General features: G+C 36.1%; 1 protein-coding gene across 13 annotated transcripts in view; it reads right to left on the reverse strand.

Annotated features, from left to right (window-relative positions):
- Positions 1-22,541, reverse strand: part of VPS13B (vacuolar protein sorting 13 homolog B) — a 460,401-nt gene that overhangs the window by 268,005 nt on the left and 169,855 nt on the right. The window lies entirely within an intron of this gene.

Below are 22,541 nucleotides of genomic sequence, written 5' to 3' on the forward strand. Positions count from 1 at the left end.
AATTTCTACCTGTAGTGAACAGGGAGAGTTTTTTTTTTTTTTTTAATGGCTGCTAGTTGTTTCAAAATTACTGTATCACTTAGTTGATTAAAAATTAAGTTAGAAATATTCTCAATATTTGTACATTCGAGAACTTTGAACCTAAAAATAAAGCCATCACTTAAGATTCAAATAAGCTCAGCATGGTATTTCCAAAACCTACAGTTTTACTGAAACACCTCAAAAAGTAATCTCATTTTCTTCCAGACTGAAATACATACTGTTTACAAAGATTTATAATCACTATTTTCTCCTATACGGGGATCTATTCAGGATCTTATCTATGATAGACTTGATATATGTCATAATTAATACAGTATCAATATCTCTTTAATTACAGGAAATATTCTGTATTAGATCAACTATGCTTTATATTAAACACTAATCATACTACTATGCAAACATCATACTACTATGTAAACATATCTGTTTTAAAATCATTTTCTGACCTTTTCTATCACTGCTACAAGAACAATTGAAAGAAATAGTTTTAAAAAAGGTAAAACTTAATTGAGTATTTCCATTTTGTTTGGTACGTTCAAAATATTATTTAGTTCAGTTAGTGTTTTAAATCACTTCCTAATTAAACTGATAGTAGGAAATTTATTTTCTGTTTTAGGCTTGACTGATTGGCTATTATTTATGCTAAGAAAAAATAAAAAAAGAAAAACAAAGAAAAAAAGGAGAGAGAGAAACAACACAAACCTCTCCAAAAGCAGCATTGGAAAATAACAGGTAAGTTAATTTATAAAACTGCATCCCTTAACTAGTAGTGCAGAAAGTTGTTGTCATACATTTAGGTCACAGTGGGAGTTTTAAAATATATTGCTTCGAAAAAGTGACTTTTAAATGAAAGCAGCTTTCAAATTCACAGTGTCTTCTGAGAGAAACATTACAAATAAACAGTATCATGTCAGCTTTCGTATTATTTTGGCAGTAAGCTGAACACTGTAGCTTTACAATTTTAAAAACCTCATTTAAGAATTTTAGCAAAAGAAATGTTAAATAAGCTGTGTAAAACATCTGCATGAGCATTATAAGAACACTGAGTTTATTTACAAAGCAAATACTCCTGCAGATGGTTTACAATACATCATGATGCCTGCAAAATACTGATTTCCTGAGCAGATCTTTTGCGAAGTGCTCCAGAAGAGCAGTATGTGCTCTTGCATCGTATTTTGCAGATCAACAAAAACCGTACCTGCTACAAGCTACTTCCACCAAGTTTTGCTGCATGTGTTAATAAACACTTCAGGCTATTAAAATTACTTTTTATTTTAAAAGAAACTTCCCGTCACCTAAGAAAATCAGCAGAGAAAGTTTTAAGCAATCCAAAGTCAAAAGGAATGTTTAATCACAACCATGCTTTGGATTCTCCGTGGAATTTTAAATTTTCTGCCTGTAAACACACCGCGTGCAGAATTACGGCACCCACGATTTCAGCGCCGTGCGAAGGGGTCAGACCGCTCACCCACCGGGTGCCCCAAAGCTCCAGCCCCGCGCTCGCGCTGCAACGCTCCCAGTCCTACGACCAAAATGCAAACGTAACAACAGGCATCGCACTGATGCCTTCTGCATCTGCAAGAGGAAAACAGCCAGAGGATTCGACTTGAACTTCATTTTCTTGGTATTAAAGGAAGTAATTCTGAATGAATTACTAACGAGCTTCTTCCTCCGCTCATTAACCCAATCTGTGTTTGGTGGAGTCGTCCTTTATCACGATTATAACACTAACTGTAGAAACCAGTTTCTGGCATAAATTGCAGATGTTTAGGAAGCCTTCTGACTGTTTATAGCTTTATGTTTTGTAATACTAAATGGATATTTGGCTTTTGGTTTTGATTTTGATTTTTTTTGGTACCGTGAGGACATTTTAGAACTCTTTTTAAAGAGCAACTGAAGTATCAGCATTTCCAAGCACACAGTTGTCATCCAAACAAATTCCATCTTGAATCACAGACCAAGTCATTTTAAAGTGTCATTAAATTGCAAGTTTTAGAGAAAATTGATTGACACAAACTCTTAGCAAAGGCAGCAGTACCACACATGCCATGTTCCAGTTATTTTCCTTACCAGCTCATTAAGTTTATGTGGAATAAGCTGCTTTGTTACTATTGAATAGCTGCTTTCTCCTGTTATGTAAGTTTATATTGACTTCAAAGATTATCAAAAATCTCGTAATTTTTCTGTAGATATTAACCAACGCTCAGTTATCTCCACACAGAGTCACAAGCTAGATGCTAAACACTGTCCATGAAGACCATGACAGGCTAATTCATACTCATCCGTTCTGCTCAGCTGCTTCCAGTCCGAGCACGAGAACAGTTAACACGACTGCCTCAGGAGTTTGCAAATTCAGCTTCTTATTTTACAGATATACATATAGGACATTCTTTGTCCTTACTTAAAATCCAGAAAATTTCCCAGAAAATTATTACAAAAATAGCAGTGTACGCCAAGTAAGCAAGCGCCTTATTGCAGCTGGTAGTTATGAGATCATTTTTACATTAGTTTGCATTTGTGAGATTTCAAATAATCTGACAGCATCCTGAATTACAAAGAACATAATATTCCCCTTTAAATGCAACTGCCCTTTGTACTCTTGCATATTTCTTGCGGCCCAGATGATTCTATGCTGAATTCTGCATTAAGTTGATCGTATTCCTATCATATAACTGCTTCACATGATACCTCCGTTTACAGCTTTTTCAGAATACCACATAACTCAGAACATCTTCCTGCAAAACAGCAAATTTTTCCCATAAGTTGCATTATGATTTCCCATATTAAAAATTTCCAGTGCATTTACACAAGATTTTTATTTCAGAGGACATACTTGAATAGTTCTCATTGGTTGTCAACACGTTCAGCTACATGAGAGCAGGGTAACAGATTTAAATCAAACCTCCTCCTCTCAGTTAATCACGTTCTCGTCACGGTGAAAAGAATACTCCTAATACGTGTGTCCATAACACAAAGATACGTAAGCACAGTGTGTGCTCCAAATACAACATCCCTTCATCATTTGGTTTGGAAACAACATCCTCCATTGCTTCTATATTGTATCTCAAAAACTTTTTCTTAAGAAAGTTACATAAATTAGCTGACAACAATGCGTAAAAAAATCACGGTATAATATATTTGGGCTGAGAAAGAAATAAAAATTTGAATCCATGTTAAACAAATTATTATTATGGACATATTTCTTAATCTCAGAATTACCAATAATTCTTGATGCAGGATTATCATAGTTCATAGGATTATCATATTACAGTTTCTGTAACAAGGGGCAGCAGTACCTCAGTAAGCTAAGACTAGTACTAGGGACTTTCCATCCATCTGAATACTATCTTAGTTGACATCTTCTTAGGAGGAAAATCTCAAATCATGGACAAGTCCACTACTCAAAGAATGGAAATCCTAATAATTTCTCTATCTGAAAAGCGCTATTTCCTAACAGCAACAAAGAGTGTTAAAAAAGTCATTATAAGGGCCTGATACTACATGCAAACCATATGCAAGGATGTGCCTTTTCTTTCTTAATTCAAGAATGAAGGTTGCTAACTCAAACTGCCCCTGTAAATTCTTCTATTCAAAGAAGAAGAAACTCAGTTAGCAGATATATGTTTTCAAAATAAATCTGTAAAAATGCTTCGCATTTTTATGTTGGTGTTAAAGTTAATTACAAACAAGCATCTTCCCTTGGCCAGCTCCAAACTCTTCTGTGGTGGAATTATTGTATCCAGGTTCTTCATTACCACATTTGGTTAAACTGTGCACATATTCATTTTCCTACTCTACAAGCTTTTGATGCCTAGTTTACTTTATAACTAAAGGTCAAACACTACCATAAAAGTATATTAAATTAAATACCATAGCAAAACATAAAGATATGCAAGTAGTAAGATTTAATCCCAGATAAACTTTTTTTTTTTTTTTTTTTGGTTAATTCAGGCTCATAATGAATTTTACTAGAAATTCCGATCAATAAGAAAAAGATTCCAAGTTGAAATGTACCTCCAAAAGAAACCATGGAATGGAAACACTTTTGGAGTCCACAATTTAAGGTAAACATGAATGGTGAGTTTAACCCTACTTTAACTTTGACTTTTACCTATGCATCCTAGGTTGCATATTCATAAGGTACATCCAGATAAGATTTTCTTTAAATATGATACATGATAATGTATCAAAGGTGTAAGCAATCCGCAGCAGAAGTATGGCATAAAAACAATATACCAGATACGTACAACCTATTCTGAACATTGATTTTGTGTCAAACTACAACTTCACAAGTAGTAACTGTGGTTAAAAATTAGGGGGAGAAAAAAAAAAGAGTTCTTGAAGAGTTCACTTAAGCGAAATAAAGCAAATTAATGAATAGTAGATCTGTGGGTCTAATCTGAATTTTTGTAGCTGTACACACATTTTATTTTCTCCAGCTGTTGTGGCCACATGAAGCAGTTACAGACATGGAAAAAATATGGTATTTTACAGACAAACTTTTACAAATCACAACCGATCTGCAGCAGATTTTATAACCTGAAACATTATTATAAGGAGAATACTATGGAGGCATCTATACAATATTTACAATTAAAATAAACCTTTTACCACCAAAAAGTTACAAATTAATTGCCTTGTATTGCTCTACTGAAGAACCACCTTTGCAGTTTCTTCATGATATCAGAAAAACACTAACATCAATTCCTCTAATAAATTCACACATAATTTTAACAAAAGAGAATCCACTCTCTATATTTAGAAATGCTGACTTGCAGAAAATTACTTAAAATTGGAGAGATAGCTTTCTACTAACACCGCCCAGAAACATTATATGTACACCGTACTTATCCCCACTCTCCCAAGGAGATGCAGACTGATTTCCCGCCCTCGCAAAGCCTGCTGTCCTGAAAGACAACTACATCGAGGAAAGGGACAAAAATCCTTCATAGAAAGAAAAATCACTGCTTGAGTGTAGCAGAAGTCAAATAATAAAGCTCAAATAGCATATGAATCATTACTACAGAAAAGCTTATTTCCCTATTGCCAAATTCCGCAACTACCCATGTTTCCATCTTTTAAGTAGTTTTTCGTAGTGTAAAATGTTTATAAATATTTTTAAAGCTGATTAACTCAGACAGATAGGTCTTTTGTAAAAAAAAAAAGCTTTTCCCCATCATTCCTTTGCTATGAGTGAAATTCAGCTGCGTATCAAAGAACAAGATGTACACTGGTGCAGTGTAAGATAACATTAGATCAAAAAATATTAAGAGAAGCTATATTCTGCTTTTAGTGGGATTTTATTTTTTACAGAAAATGTATTTTCCCTATTAATGAATTGATGCATTTGAATTGCTCCTTGGATGGTCCTGTTTTTATTGATTCTTGGGAAATTTTGGTCCTAAATATCATCCTGGGACTGTCATCCATGTCTTAGATGACTGAAGTAGAAGTACATGAGTTAGGCTTCCATGGTGGGAGGGTGGGAGCAGCGGAAAATCAGGAAATAGATCTGTCATTTCTTTTTCAGATGTCTTGTGGATCAAAAAGCAACCAAGACATTTTCAGACAATAAGTTCTGAAAAAAAATCCAGGTTCCATTACAGTCATTGACCATTTCCCAGGCCTTGATTAATAGTATGGCCCCCTGCAGAGACCCAGAAGTACCCTTTGGAGACAAGGGTAAAATTTAGCTGTGTCAATGGACCAATGACCCTACAAACATTTCAGATAAGGATTTTGTCACCTGATTGGGGAACCAGCCACATACATATCCAATCTGCATATATCTGTACTGTCCTGTGAAAGTACATGTACAATCCAAAAAAAGCTGTATTGCAAGTTCTCAAAACTCAACTTAGTTAAGAAGAAAGAAAATCAAAAGTCTAGATGTAAGACAATATATCAATAAGTATATGGAGTTTCTAGTATGAAATTTAATTTGTTGGAGTGAATAAAAATTATACTTGCACTTAGGGGAAAAAAGGCACATGCATTGTTCTCAATATACCTGGTGCAAGAGATCAGTCCTTTGCTATCACTGCAGACTGCAGTGGAAGTTAGTGGTTTCAGAGAAAGGGAGAAGGAAAGGGGCATTTGTTTTTCTGACTGTTTATTTTCTTAAAGTTATGGAAGCAATTCTGACCAAGAACTCTCTGTTTCGTGGTAAAGCTTCTGTGAGCACTTTGCATTGCTGTGATTCCTTCTTACAAGACCCTGACAAGTTAATATGATTAAAATCAAGTAAGTGCAGCAGATTTGCATTATCTGTTGGTCCTCTGAGATGTTTGGGAGAAACAGTGGAAACGGCAGCATGGGAAAGTCTGGCAACGTCGCTGGGAAAACCTTACCGGTCTCCACAGAAATCCAGGATTCAAATGCCACCCAAAGTGTATGGCAAGATCTAACAGGCTGGATTCCCAAAGGAAGAACTTTTTTTTAAAAAAAAAGAAGCAGGAGGAGGTTTAAGGCCTAATTAGTTTAGGTTCCTAATACACTGACATCCTTTACCTTACTATCTCCAACTACAGATATTCTCAGAGTTCTAATCTTTCTTCCATCTATTCTATCATCTAAAATCTTCCTAATGCTCCCTAATACCTGTCTCATCCTCTTGTTATGTTACTCACAACATACCAAACGTCCTTATTCTCATCTGCCTTTTCCCCTATTTTTTCAAATGTTCCTATTTGAGTAAATATAATGTTTTCAATTTCTTCTCATCAACATACTCCATATACTTACTGATATATTGTCTTACATCTAGACTTTTGATTTTCTTTCTTCTTAACTGAGTTTTGAGAACTTGGAATACAGCTTTTTTTGGATCGTACATGTACTTTTACAGTGCGACAAATAATTTACAGTAATCCAATTTCAAATTCAGTATTTTGGTAATTAAAATATTATGGTAACCATTATATATATATATATATATATATATATATATATATATCTCACATATAGCAAATAATTATCATCTATAAAGTTCCTAACAAGTCAGTATTATTTGTGTTTAAAATTTAAATAAAAATATTCAAGGAAGTAGATTTGCTGCCTTGCATAAATTTTGACACTTAGCCAAAACTGAAATAATCCTTCAAATATAGTCTTCAAGTGAATAGATGTAAGTGAAACATAAATTAAAATGAACATAAATTCAGAAACAGGGGATGTCAGCTAGGCTCTAGGGCCATATCTCATTCTCTTTTCTTTTTTTTCAGTAAAACCTATGATAACAGGACAAGAAGCTTCTACATATTTTGAAGTCGCACTTCACAGATTCACTGGAATGGTGTTGCAAAAGAGTAAGTTAACTCAAACCATGTGGATCTCATTTTTTTTTCTCCTAAGGAAAATAAGGCACAAGACAAACAGTGTGTCACTCATCTCCACTTCAACAGCTGTTCTTTCCCTCCATCCTATGTCAGCTAATTTTTCTCTGAAGTCATTTTACTGCTATCTCCACTGCAACCGGCTTTTGCGTCTGCCCGCAAGGGCTCAGATGAGCAGCAGATTCATTAGCACTTAGCACGACTTCAGTTCTTCTCTGGGGACACATCAGGTTTAGAAGTAAACATTCTGTTACCATAATTTATTTCCTAAAATACCGTGACACCCCTGCTAGTCCAACATTATATCTTAATTATCAGCAGGTATTAGGGAAATGAGTAATACGTTGTGAAGCTACTGCTTCATTTTCCATAGCTCCAAAAAGGTTTCCACTCCTTGTCTGCTCATCTTGGTAAAAGGCAGCACGTGCTACCAGGCACATGGATTGCTATCTATGCCACTTTGCAGCCCATTTGGAAGAAACATTGCTAAAAAATACATAAAGAATGAATATTTTTGCTGATAAAATACATGTCTCTGATGGGCTTGCTGGTAAAGATAATCATGCACAGTCTTCTGTCATTATAACAGGAATACATTTGTAAATATTTTCTTCATTTTGACTTTATTCATATTATTTTGTGTTGGTTTAACTCTATTATTGCAAATGAATACCTCAATCTTGAGATAAATCTGGAGAGTAAATATATGAGTTACTGAATAGACAACTTACCGGTATTTACAAAGGTTCAGTAAGGACATAAAAGTTACTGTTGTAAATGCTGACATGCCCTCCCATTCCTTCTCCTACAGATAATAAACAAACACTATTGCTAATTTTCCAAACTAAATTCACATTTCAGAGGTGAGAAAATGCATTTTCATTTGAAAACTGAGTGTTATCAAATTAGATATACAAGATGACTGAAAAATAGAGGATCCTACACAATTAGGGAGAATGAAAGACTTCCTAGATATCAAACAAGCAAAAGCATATTGCTGTATACAGTAAAAAAAAAAATGCTATTTGGTAATGTTTTAATAGTATGAAAATGTGGAAAGAAATCATAAAGGGTTCTTCTAATTAAAAAAAAGAAAGTCTGAAACTTTCCATCCCAACCATTTTAATAGTTGCAAATTTGTTGTCAGTTTATGCAGAACAGATTTAATATTACAAATTACAACCTATATCAGTGTGTTTAAAAGAAACTAGAGTTAAGCAAGCATATAGTATAACACTGACTTTGTACTTGTAAACATCCTTTCCACACAGAGCCCTCTGGGACATTCAAAGAATTTACTGAATGAGCTACTTGGAATAAATAAAGAACACTTAACTTGGCCTGTAACACTTTAACTGATTTTTAAAAAGTTTTAATTGTTCCCCTAGTTGCATTGAAATGGCCATTTAAAAAAGTGCTGCTGTGGCAATAGTAAATCTTAACTTTATTAATTCCTCATTTTTGGATTTTCCTGCATGAGGCTTGTTAAAAATAACCTTTCAATCCAAACAGTTTGGGACTGGAAAGGTAGTGCTGATACAGTGAACCACCAAAAGAACAGGCAAGAAGTTAAGTTACATATTTTTACTTACTCATAGAAGTTAGTTAATACTGGCAGTAAAATAGCTTAATTGATATATTTACATATTTAAAAGAGAAGAGGGATTTCTTCCAGCTGATTAGCAAGCTTAGCTTTAGCGAAAATCACCTTCAGTTCTGTTACATGCACCAACTACACTGCTTTGTACACAAGTTGTTAGAGATGGCTTGTCAAATTTTATTCAAATAAATTTTGAATCAAATAAAATGTCTGCATGTTTCGCTATACTTGTGCTTACACAAAACTCATTCACAAAGAAAGTTTCCTTAAATTCTTGAATCTCTAGTTAGTGGCAAGATGATTTTATAGAAAACTCAGTACAGGTGCATTTGCAAATACTGCTAAATTACCAGAGTAATAATTACTTCTAATGAGCATTTCAGCTATCCATCTGAGAACATTAACTTACATAATACATAACAAAAACCCTTTTTGTTTATGTTTATACAGACTTCTGTCCCTCATCTGATTACGAGGCAAATAACATCAAGTTGAAATCTAAAAGTTCAGAGTTGACAAAAAATTGATTTTTTGAATCTGCTTTCCATACAAAATGCCTCCCCTGCAGCCGCTGTATGTTCTGAACATATCCATATGGGGGCAGTAATGTTAAAGAAAATAAAACCTACCCTACAGCAGTCACCTAAATCAATTTGTTTGCAGACCATTTTCTTATACACAAGGTTCGAAATACAGTAGCCTCCCCCCCAAATCAAAATTTGAAAGCTACTGCTTGTCAAAACTCTGCTTTTCCACAGGATAATCACTTTTCACCACCTAGTGTCTAGCTCTACTTTTCAGTTCATTTAATTGTCCCTATCAATAATCTATCATTATTTGCATTGTATTTTATAAATCTGCAGTAATACCTACAATACCGGCACTGCCCAAAGCCAGGAAATGGGGATGCAAAGCAGCGCATGGGAAGGAACAGGTCAGGATGGCTGGTTGTCCCCAGGGCCATCTGAAGAAGCTTGAAGGTGCTGAAATATGGCTATGATGGATTGCCACCCAGAGTAACATTTCTTTGAACTGGAGAATTTTATCTCAATTTAAATGATTTTTATTTTTAATGAGCTGCTGGGTCTCGCAAGGTCAACCTGTCCGTCCATGCACAGCCTCAGCTTCTCCCATGAACCAAAGGCCCCCTGAATCCAAGTCCACTCAGCCTCGCAGCTGAATTCCCTTCCAGCTTTCGCGCTGCGCCCCTCGGGCTCGCTTCCCAGCGCTGGCTGTACCACCGCCATCGCAGCCTCAGTCGCATCTCAGTGAGACCAGCCAGTTCTCCCACTACCTACCAAACTAGATGATGAAGTTGTCAGGTCCCACAAATTATTCAGTGACTTCCTGGATGAACCGCTAATCTGTGGGGAAGGAGTCATTTGCTGTTAGGTGAAAGGCTGCAGGAGCACAGCAACCGGCACTGCAATTTATTGCAAATGAAAGACCAGGAGGATGAGCTATGGAAGCACAGATGTTTGTAACGCTTCAGAGAAAATCACCAATAAAATTCAAAACTAAGGAAGTCCGCAAAACATGCAGCAAACATAGCCCTGATCTCTTCACTCATACTTACCATTATGTTCCCTGAAACGACGTTTGAAGTTTCCCAGCACATATCACTCAAAAGTTGGAAAACCCACTAGTTTAATACAAATTGCAAATGACTGCACCACAATAAATTAATAAATAAATAAATACGCATTGTGCTTAAGATTCAATGACAACCACTTAATAATTTATTGAGAAGGGTATTTAAAATCAGAGCTAAATACATCAACAGAACTCCAAACCACCATGCTAGTTGGAGGTGGAAATTTTATAAAAGGTTCATATTTTAAAATGATGTAAACATCATTTTATCTCAATAGCAACAACCTTAGGTGGTAAAAGATCTTGAGTCTGTTCAGTAAGAATTATATGAGTGTCCTGAAGATCAAAACATTCAAAAAATGGCATCACTTAAAGTGCAGTAGCTACAGCATTTGCATCTAGTTTTGAAATAATACATGAAAGTCCCCTTGCCTCCAACTACATATATACATTTCAGGATTAAAACAAAGCCATTCTCATTACCCTTCAGTGAAGATAACCCTATTTTTCTCTCTTTCTGCACTTCCCAATGCCAACTCTTTTATCACTTCGCCTTGCAGTCCTCTCCATCCTCTCCTGCAGCTTATCCAACAGCTATTCATCAAAATCCTTCAACTACTCATTCAGTCATTCACAGATTTTTATTTCATTTATTCTTAAAAATCATAGAGGGGAAGGGAATAAAAAGGTAATTGGAAATAAGACTACTATGTTAAAAAAAAAGTAAGACTCTAAGAATCTCCAGTTCAGTGATACTTTTTTAAATAAATGGCAGCCACCCAGTCATTCTGCAGATGCTGTAGCCTGATGCCACTTCTGAAGGAAGAGATGGATCCCAAGCTTGCCTTGCGATCTCCAAAGCTGCAGAGACGAGCTCTGTGACATCTGAGGCAAGCAGGAAACATACTGCAACTGCACAGCAACCTTGCTTGGAGGAGAACGACAAGCCTGAAGTAGATTTCCGGGGCAAGGAAAGGGAAGCCTTATTATCTGTGCCTGATCGTTAGCTCACGGAACAGATACTTTCCTATAGAAAGGGCAGAGAAGGGTCAAAGCCGCAGAGCATGTCTAGTCATTACGTTGATAGCTATCGTGCCAGTCGACAGCTGGGGGAATTGTGGGGTGCATTACACAAGAAGTTGACTTTATGGCTGCAAAGATATCGGCTTTCTTCATAATTTGGAACTAACAGGGAGTTTCCTCTTAAGGCAGATGGATTTTCTCTGGCCATTTGAGCAGGATCTTACTTGTTAATGCTAAGAACCTGTACAAAGAGCGAGAATGCTAACAACTGCCTTAATTGCACTCCTGACCAGAATACCCACAGCGATCTGCACCAGCAGCGCTACCGTAGCTGATAAAATTCCTCCCCCAGGCATTTGTTTGTCCTATTCAATCAGGCCTTCTCAGATAAACATTCTCGATTTGGCACTAGCAGACTCTAATTTTGCTCATGCAGAGACGTGCTGAAAGGGTTTGTTCCTGAAAAGCAAACATGAAACATCCCTCGTGCACAAGTTCACACTGAAAGAAATAAACCATTTTTTATATTCACGCTTGTGTATATACAGGGTTCTCTGTAAAAACACACAAGGGTACTAACTTGCCCACCTTGAGATCTCTAGCCTGAGACGCAGTTGAGTTCTTCCCAAGTACAGGTTCCAAGTTCAGTTTTTTGAGTTTCTGATGGTAACTAGTGCCCCACAAAAAAGAGAAGATAAAACTTTGACAGACACACTTTTTAAACCATTGAAGTTTAGCTCCCCTGTCACAACCAACCAGAACACATAATCCCATTACTCCATTTTAACTACTAGACTGAACAGTTTGCTGTTACTCACTTAAATGACAGTGCGTCCATAGATTAAAAGTAATTGCAAGCATACTGCAAAAAACAAATAAATAAATCCTGACAATCTACTGCCTTTAAGTCAGGCTTTAATAAAATTTACTGCCCAAGTGGAGCGGAATGTGGTATGTTTTTTTTGGTTCTGGTTATTAAGATCCTTGTCAGATATTCCCATTTATTTCAAAAGACATGGTGGGGTCTTACTAGCTCAAAGGACTGGGATCAAAATATCAGGTTTCTTTTATTTCAGATAATTATTCAGTCAGGGTACATACACATTTAAGCCAATTGCTCTGTCACTGATAAGAGGATGCAACCAATCTATGTGCTTCCAACCAAGGCACCTGCAATACTGTAGAGTAATGCATCACCCTTTTACAAACTACTTGAATTGGATTAGCTAAGCCCAACAACAAAACCTGGTTAATATTGTCGTGCCTATACAAAGAAATGGCCAATGTAACGTTAAAGACAGACAGAGAAGAGTATGCGTGTACACCTATATACATGTATTTGGTCAAACTTTCTGTCTCACCTAATAAAGACAGGATTACTATGAACTATTTCCTCATCATTCTCCTTTAAATTAGCCACTTGGCTTTCACTATGTATTTAAACAAGTACCCATCCCTAAAGACATGAAAATACTTGAATTGCATCAAACTTTCTAAACAAAGTTCAGATTGTATTATGTTTAATTTGTAATGCAGTGCTTTTACAGGATGATGAAATCCATGACTCCTCTGAGACAGTTATGTACCATAACATTTATTTATTTCACTTTGCTTTTCCTTCTGGGCACCTCAGATTGCATTTTTGCAATCAGGGTGGCTATCGCCTAGAGTCTCAAGGAGCTGAACGACACTGCTCCAGCCTTCTCAGATACCGTGCATGGACACGAAGCTTTCTTCACTACAAACAGGGCTATATATACACATATCATATATGCATATATCTACATCCCCCATTCACAAACACTTGCTAGTATCAGCATTTTTTTTAAACAGGTTTCACTGATCCTGTGTTAACCTTATTCATAATATAATGCTTGAAACGTGGACTACAGTTAGACGTACCAGGCCTATTGGTGCTCAGCAGAAAACACAGATAGATAATTGCTGGGCTTTACTTTGGATGTGCCAGTAGTTACTTAAAAACGGATCCAGGGAAACACAAAAACATTCCCCCTCTCTTTGCCAACCTCTCCTTGCCTCACTGGCGGCACAATTGACTGGGTGACCAAGCAAGCCTTTTCCACCTCTTATTTCTGTGATAACTGACAGGCTCACAAAAGAGAGGATTTTGAGAGGGAATTTCAATGCAGATGGAGAAGTGCAATGCAGAAGGCAGCGTAAGAAGAGTTACGCCATTTGAGTATCACATCGGCAACTGATGAAACTGAAATGTTATGGCCTTACATATTTTCCATACTACAAAACACATCTTTTACACAAACAATATCATCATTTAAAAAGATAATGATTAGCTGCAATCTCATGAAACATTTCTTGCCTGAAAGCTGTTACTAGATTTACACGTATACATCGAGTTGGTAATTGCCGAGTTTTCCATCATCACAATCAACTAATTTTCAGAGCAATAAAATATAGCCACGGTTCTATTAATAATTCAGCAAAATAATACACGACAAATGTGAAATCACTTTGCAGGCTTTAACAGTGCTTTCCACTAATACTGTTATAATTAGGAATCTGTCATCATTGCTACTTAAGACAAAGCAGTGCATGGGTTTACACTTTCAGCCATAAAAAATGGAAGTTATTTTCCAGGAAATCAGTTGTGTTCAGCATCCCCATTCTTTTTCAGCAAGAGTTTAAGATCTGTATGGTCAGGAAAAGTAGCTTGTTGCATTCATGTAATCAATTTTTCTATCCTTTCCTATAAATATATTTTTCAAAATACAGTTTCAATTCAGTAAAACATATCTCCTTATCACAATAGAATTATTATTAGGGATTGTCACATAATTTTTAGAGCATCCTCCTTTTCAATGTCTCTTTCTTCATCATTTGTGTATAGGATTCTCTCCACTACTGTCCTGTAAGAGCACAAGTATTTTAAACAAACAATCAGACAAAGTAACATACTAAAACCCTGGAGGTTTTTATCCAAGACAACAATTTCTTATTACTCTGCTTGGGAGTGTGCTTTCCATTTTTAGCAAAGTAGGACAAACTTCTCACGCTACCCTGATAAAAACACAAACTCACTCACAAGACACTAATTCTAAGCATTTCCATAACCTTCCTAATGCTATCACTGTAGCTACTGGTTAAACTTCTTATTGGAGCAGAAGTCTATTAACTTTCTCCTTAGCAGACCTCACAGAAGAGGAAACAAATAAATAATCAGTACAGAAAAGAAAGTGCGATAACAAAGGTGTTAACAATGGTATTTGCTGTCACCAAAGAGCTGGTCTACAGACAAATCTATAAATTAGCTGCATAATCTAATGAGACTATAGTGACAGCTCTAAAGCCCTAATGCCTGTTCTTTATCAGGCGAAGACAGATCAAGGTCTTTGACATTTTAATGAAGTAGAATTATTACTGATTCAGCTTATCAAACCAGTAAGCTGGAAAGAAACAGCCAAAAGCTAGCTGATCTTTTTAGCATCAGTCACCTCTATAAAGACAGATAAAGGATTCAAGGAATCCAACTTTTTCTGCTTAAGTCTTCAATTACAGGACTGTGGTAGAAAAGCACTTTCCATTTTAAAGGACATTTAGGCTCTCTCCAATAAATACAAAGAAAAAGAACCTACAAATTGGTATAACGAGGCTTTGTTTTAACTTTTCTCTATCAAATTTGAAGCATAGTAAAAGTCTCCCTGAATTCTGAGAATCTAAAGAACAATTATTACAGTTCAGTGTTCATTTTTTCCCCTTTGCAGTGTATAAAATTGCAAAGGAAAAAAAAATCAATTTTATCATTTCTCACTTTTTGCTAAAAAATTCAGTAATTGAGTAATTGAGTGATTTTAATCCACAAATATCTTAAGATTAAATATTAATAGCAGAAAGATAATTTTACTCTTGGGATATCATGGTCATATTTGATGTGATTCAGCATCAAATGACTTCCAGAAATTCAAGCTTAAATAAAACATGAGTGTAAAGAACCCAAATGCACTAATCACTTTTTAAATGCCTGTTACAATGTCAAACCCTCGTCACAACTTCATTTTAACTCTCCAAGCCTGAGAATTCAAATAACTAATTTTAAGTATGTTTGCTTCACACAGCTGAGAAGCTGTGTAACTTCAGCGTTTGTTACTGGCCCCCAATTTCTCTTTTTAAACCTCTTCAAGTACTTATTTTCTTTTTAAAATGCATATGCAATACTCACAAGGTAAAAACACAGTGATTACTGGGCTTAAAGGTGCAGAGGGGGACAGAAGAGTAGAAAGAGGTGAATGGAAAAGACTGGCGGCTTTCCTGGGATAGCTCTCCAACCCCTACCGTCATTAGCAGACATTCTCTTCTGGCCTGAAATCCTACTAGGTTCATGGTTTCTCAGCAAACAAATTTAAGTTTTATTGGTACTGCCATAAAACAATGCTATTGAAAAATTAAAAAGGAAGGATTAAAGAAAGACTCTTGGTATTAACAGCTGCAGAACCATCTTTAGTTGTCGGGAAATAATTCTTTTCTAAGCCTCGGGAAGGCACGCAGGGACGTACGGGTTCTGCCCAGCAGTTCTAGTGCTCAGAAGAGGATGTGAACGGTGAGACTTCCTAAAGCTCCCTGAGATGTTGTTGTGGGCACTGTAATGCTTCTGAAGAATCCAACTGTGTGAGTACTTTTTCTCTTCTTCTTCTTTTATTTTTTTTCCAAAATGAAATGTATCTATTTGCCACTTTTTCACAAATGATGCAGACCAACCATTAAATTCAAAAATTCCATGTGCAGGAAACTTCTTCCTCAAATTATTGAAGGTTTGTCAGAGAAGTGTTTTTCATTAGGAAATAACACACTTTCTCAGGTAGTGGATGTGTGTCCACTTTTGGTTGATTTCTATTTCCAGGCTTGCACTTCCACAATAAATTCTATCATCCAGTCTTAAAACCAACTACGTAAGCTTAAATCCTGGACAGTTCTGAAGCTTTACATGTTTTACAAGTCAAAAACAATGTTTCTCCTTTGGTTCCAGTGAAATTGGAGTAAATACATAAATAAATAATCATCATTTGTATCTTATTCATGTGGTATTTTATACTCTAAGGTTCTGTTTTGAAATGAAACAGTTTATCCTTTGGTAAAAGATCTAAGGTATGTAATTTACATTGTTGTTACATGTCGTCATCCAAGCAATAAATAACTTAAACTTTTTAAAATATGTAGGATTTTCTCTCTTTAAATTTTTAAGCTGCAACCATCATTCTCTGCTTTTCCTGAAGCAGCATATGCAATAATTGTTCAAAAAGAGCTGGCAAAATAAATTATCAAAAACTTCATATCCTTTCTTAATGCTGCATAAGAGCAACTACATACTATTCCATATTGAACAATATATTAAAAATAAGTTATAAAGATAAATTGTGCTCTAGTAATAAAAAGATTCTAATCAAGCAGTAGATCTTGCAAATTAAGAGTCTCAACTGAAAAGTGATACACTTTTATACTGGAAGTCAACAACAACAACAAAAAGTTGTTCCCCATTTAAAAAAAAAAAAAAAAAAAAAAAAGTTGTCCCCCATGTTTCATATAGGGGAGACATATGTCTCATACTTCAGTCCTGAAGTAAAAGTGAATACTTGATTAAAGACTCCAGTCCATATTTACATGATTATTTATGTTTATATTTAAGACATGTCTACAAACATGAGTTTATGCCACACTTAAGAACTAAAATAAATCCTAAATAAATAAATCGGGGAGAGAGGCCCAAAGAACTCCTTCTCTCTCCATACATACTTTTTTTCTCATGATCCCAGACCCAACTATATAATACTTAGAGTTGCCATATACAGTTCTTAATATATATATTGTATATATTAAGACAATATAATGTCTGTTATATCACAAAGTGTCAGCAGAAGTTCCCCAGCTAAGTTCCCCATCGTCCTTTTTTTTTGGTGATGGAAAACAAAGAACGTTACCTAATTTGACTTAATGAGAATCAAGTCCACACACTTCCATACCCGAAAACCAACAATGGATACATTCCTTCAAAGAATAACATGATTTGTGACAGTTCCTCCAGCTGCTTCTCTCAGAGCACTACCATCGCCTCATCTTACCTGGCTTTCAGCCAGCTTCCTCTCATCCAAATTTCACATCTTTATTTGGACAGTGTCTTTGTCAAGGCCTGAGTGGACACATGCAGCTGGGGGTCATCACTACTATGCAATCACTACTCTGCACAACAGTATACAGCATACTTAACAGGTTGTTAAAATCTAAATATTTCAAGTCTATATTTTAAACTAAACTTCCACTGAAAAAAAACCCATCATTTTTGACCTAATCTGTGTGGCCAGAAACAAGTATGAGTGAATGAACTTAGGATATAAAACTTACTGAGGGCACAGAATGCCTACAGGACTTGGGCCAGCTGAACTTTCAGCCTTTACTATCTACCTTCCTTAGGTTTATTATGTCAAATCTCATGTCTAAGACAGTTAGTTGGCACTAAGCTGCACGTTATTTGCATTAAGGTTTCTCTTTATACATTTTTGCTTTCAAAAGTTCAATGGCAAGAGTAAGTGCTACAGAATTCAATAGCTTAAGAATTTGGGAAAAGAGCTCCAAGAAAGGCTACTGCTTAGTTACCACACGTGCTTTGATTGCTACAGGAGTCATAGCAGTGCCATGTATTAAATGACTGCCGGTTGCAAGCCACGATCCATCCACTTTATTAAGTCTACCAAAAAGCAGGCTATAGAAATTTTCTGAATTAGCTTTCCCTTCATACATATAACCGTGAACATATCTTCTGAGAAAGTCCATGCTTATTTTAATGTTTCTAGTAACAGAGAATACATCAACTGCCCTTCATAAATTGTTCTAATTATTACCTTCATTAAAAATACTCATCTCTTTCCTAGTTTAAATTGTGCTAGAATCAGTATTCAACTTTGTCAGCTTTTGAAAAGCTTCAAAAGTCCCTTTATCCATATTTATAGATTATGAAGCTGTTTCCCATCTTCTTTTTTAATAAATTTAATAAACTGAGCTCTACTGATACCTCATGCTTTAAAAGAGGCAAGTTACAGGAGGCCACATATATTACTTCAACAAGACAATATGATACATATTGAGCTACTGGATATTATAACAACACGTAGTTCATAGAAGCCATCATCTCTCATTCATTCCCATTTCCCTTATGGCCAATTTTATTAGCATTAATCATATTCTAAGGCTTAAATATATCTCCCATTTATGAAATTCCTATGCTTATTCTATAATTTATCTAGAATCAATATTAACCTACAAAGAAGCTAGCACTACACAGCATATTCTGTCTCTTTTTAACCCTCCCTCCACCTCTTCCCTCCTCGCCAAAAGCCTAACACTCGCATTCTTCTAGTCCTAGGAAATTGTTTTCTCAAAGCTTATTGAAAATTGATACTAATGATCTAGACAGATGCTCACCCCATTCCTTAACGCGTCTTAAATGAAAATGTGTAGTTAAAGATGAATGCCAGTAAATAGGCAATTTGAGGTTGTCCAGGTCTGCCCCTGGTCTGGAATATCAGGCAGCTAAGCCTGTTTACTGTTTAAATGCTAGTAAGCATTTTTCCCAGCTTCTAGTTTACCACAATCCCACTGTTTCATGGTCTTTTGTTTTTTCCTTGAATACAAGCCACTAATTTTTCCCCAAACAAACCATATCCTTTCTCTGTAGTATCAGTCCCTGTCATCCCACACCACAAAACCTTCTTCTAATGCCACTGCCTGGTTGCACTTCAGAAAGAAAAAAAAAAAAAAAAAAACAAATCCCACAAGTGTCTCAAGACAGAAAAGTACCTTCCCCTTCCTCCCCAAGGAGTATCCATTTTAAATCACAGTTATTGATCCCTTCTCACCACCATGTATCAAATGATGTTTCAGGGAGAACGTAAAGCCATTACAGCCAGCCACCATGATGGGGTGGCATTGACCATCGAACGGCGAGAGCCTGAAACCACTACGCCTTGAAAGAGGGGATCTGAGCAAAATGTTCACACTAACAGCTACAGATGGGCTTCAGGGTAATGCAGATAAATACTCCTGCCTCATCTGACCTGCTCCGGGACCCCGACTGGGAAACACTGCTGTTAGGTAGAAAAAGAAACAGCTCCTCCACACATTTCTTCATTCTCTTCACACCAAATTCAAGAGCAGGTCGTGCCTGAACAGGGTAACTAATTGGCACTAGACTTGCATAAAAAATTTCACTTTTTCAGTCCTTGGGAACTATGAAGCAAAGTGTTGAATAGATCCTCCCCAGAAAAGCACTGACAAATTCTAGCATAACTTAGATACCTCTAATGTATTTATGACAAAAAAAGTAGAGGCACTGCAAGAGTAACCTTCTTCCTCTTAAGGAAAATTGTCATTACAGTACACTGCTATGCTACTAAAAGGGCATCGTTTATAAAAGAGAACATTGGAAAAGGAACAGTTTAAAATACTGGGTTAAAACTTGGCAGGGGGAGCAGAGCTGCTCCTTTCAGCAAGACCAAATTAGAAGAAGAAATGCATGTAGCTTAATTTTTAATTACTCTCTTGCATTCATACCACCACTTGACTTCAAAGTCCATTTACCAGCAAAGAGATCCAACTACTTTCTTAAAAAAAACCAAGAAACAAAAAACAAAAAAACAGTGCTTTTATCTGTGAGCTGCTGTCTGCAAGGGGCCGCCACAGCCCCATGCTCGTTCCTGCACCCCATTAACATCTTGCCCTGCCTGCCAGCGCTCATCGGGCGCCCGCAGCTTCGCGAGGAATTAGTAGCGACAGAAAACCGGAGGGAAGTCAGAAAGGCCAGTGATGGCACGCGTGGCTGGACGCCTCCATCGTCACCAACATTAATTCATCACACTATCACCTGGGAACTACTAAGGAATTGCAAACATGTTTAGTACCCTGCCCTCAACGTCCACTCCTTTATGTCAGGAATCCATCATTGCTGTTATAGCTTTTGTTTTTTTTTTTCCACTCTGTTACACGGTGGTAAGACGGGAAGACTCTATGACTTGTCATCCACATCCCCAGTCCACGTGTCCTATTCTGAATTAAACAATTATCACACTGGCGTTTGCAATGAATTGATGATGCAGGTGATCCATGTCTATGTTCTTATATTCAGCAGACACAAAAAAATAAGAAAAAAAGAAATAAAAAAGTAAGAAAAATAATAAGAAGAAATAATAAGCTAGCATTTAACATAATTAAATGACGGAAGGAGTAACTGGAGAATTTAGTGTGTGAATGCACAGTAATATATAGGCACTCTTTCCATTTCAATATTCAGCCATTAACATTGTACCCATCAGCTCCTCAAAAATCTAGTCAAAATTAAAATTGTGTAAAGTGAAAAGGATGGAGTTGATTTATATCCTGCTTATGAATAACATCGTCTCTTTTTGTGTCAGTACTTCTGGAATTACTTTGTCATTATTATTATTATTAATATTTTTTAACTTGCATCTCTCGTAGGATCTCATTCTCATCCACAAGAGATACATCTCGGAAACATCTTGTTATGAAGATCAAGGCAAAAAAAAACCCTTGAAAACTAAACTGATTTCCCTTCCTCCCCTTTACACACACCTTCCCATCCTTTATACACATCTCCCCTCACCCCCCTTCCACATCTTCTGACCTGCCATACCTATATCTTTCTGGCTGCGAAGTATCTGAAGTGCTCACTGTGCTTTCATTTTATTTTACAAAGGAACAGGAGTCACTTGTGTCCTTTAACAGGGCTATAGGAAAGCTTGCATTCATTTTAGAATAAAACCAACTGAATTAAAACTACAAATTATAGAGGATATACACCAATTTATATCTACAAAATACATTTCATTACTCAAGGGGAATTCATCTTAGCTGGTGTTTTATCCAGGTCACAAAAAGGAAGAAATCAGATGCTGCCTTTATCTTCGTAATGGGATGTTTTTCATTTTTAAGAACAATGGGAAGAAAAATCAGAAAACAAGATGTTAACTAAAACCTGCAAGGGAAAAGAACACTAAAGAAATAAAGCAGAATGATGATTGCCACAAGAAACACTTTAATCAAAAGAAATTTGCTAGCAGTATCTATTTTTCATTATGGAAAATATTTTACAGAATAATATATTCACATCACTTTACTTTGGATTTAAGGACAAAAAAAGTCTACTTTCAGCAATTTCAAAAGAATGGATTTACATTTTCAAAAGACTATTTAAACTGTCAGACTCAGCAATCCTAATATTGAATTAACAACCTTCATATTTCAACACTGCTCACAAATGGAAGTACAGTTAAAGTAGTTAAATCAAGAATTGTTTACTTATGAGTGCTCCCAGTCTGATTCACTGCAAATCCTAGAAGCGGCATCCATTAAATATTCCCCCTTCAAAATCTCATTTACTCAAGACACTACACAAACCTGTAATAACTTGAGATTTCTACTCAAGAGCAACTCATTCTTTAAGTACTTTACTTTACTTTTGCCCTAAAAAAAAAGAAGAAAAAGTTGTAAGGTTAAGGTCAAAAGCAAAGTAAGGAGAACCATATTCACGGGGACACTGCTTACACAGTGGGAACAACAAAGACCACCTCCAGTAGGCAACCAACTGTTTTAAGAAATCATTGCAAAATATTTCCAAGATACGCAATACAACTCTGTTCGACCTTTAGGAAAAGGCCACCTCTTTCAGGCAACTGACTGTTGTGGGTCCCTTGGGTGGTCCAAGACCTGGGTGGTCCAGCGACTTTAGCTTGGACTGCCTAATTCAGTTTTTACTGTATTTAACTGTCTCACATCACGTTTTATTCTTCTGGAGCAAGAATTCAAACTTAGGAAAAGAAGAAACAATCTCTTATTTATATCTCAGTTCCTGAACGTTAAGGGGAGTCTTATGAGAAAACTGTATCACAACAAACAAACAAAAAGCTTTTACA

The sequence above is a fragment of the Rhea pennata genome, chromosome 2 (genome assembly GCF_028389875.1).
Source record: "Rhea pennata isolate bPtePen1 chromosome 2, bPtePen1.pri, whole genome shotgun sequence".
NCBI classification, from domain to species: Eukaryota; Metazoa; Chordata; class Aves; order Rheiformes; family Rheidae; genus Rhea; species Rhea pennata.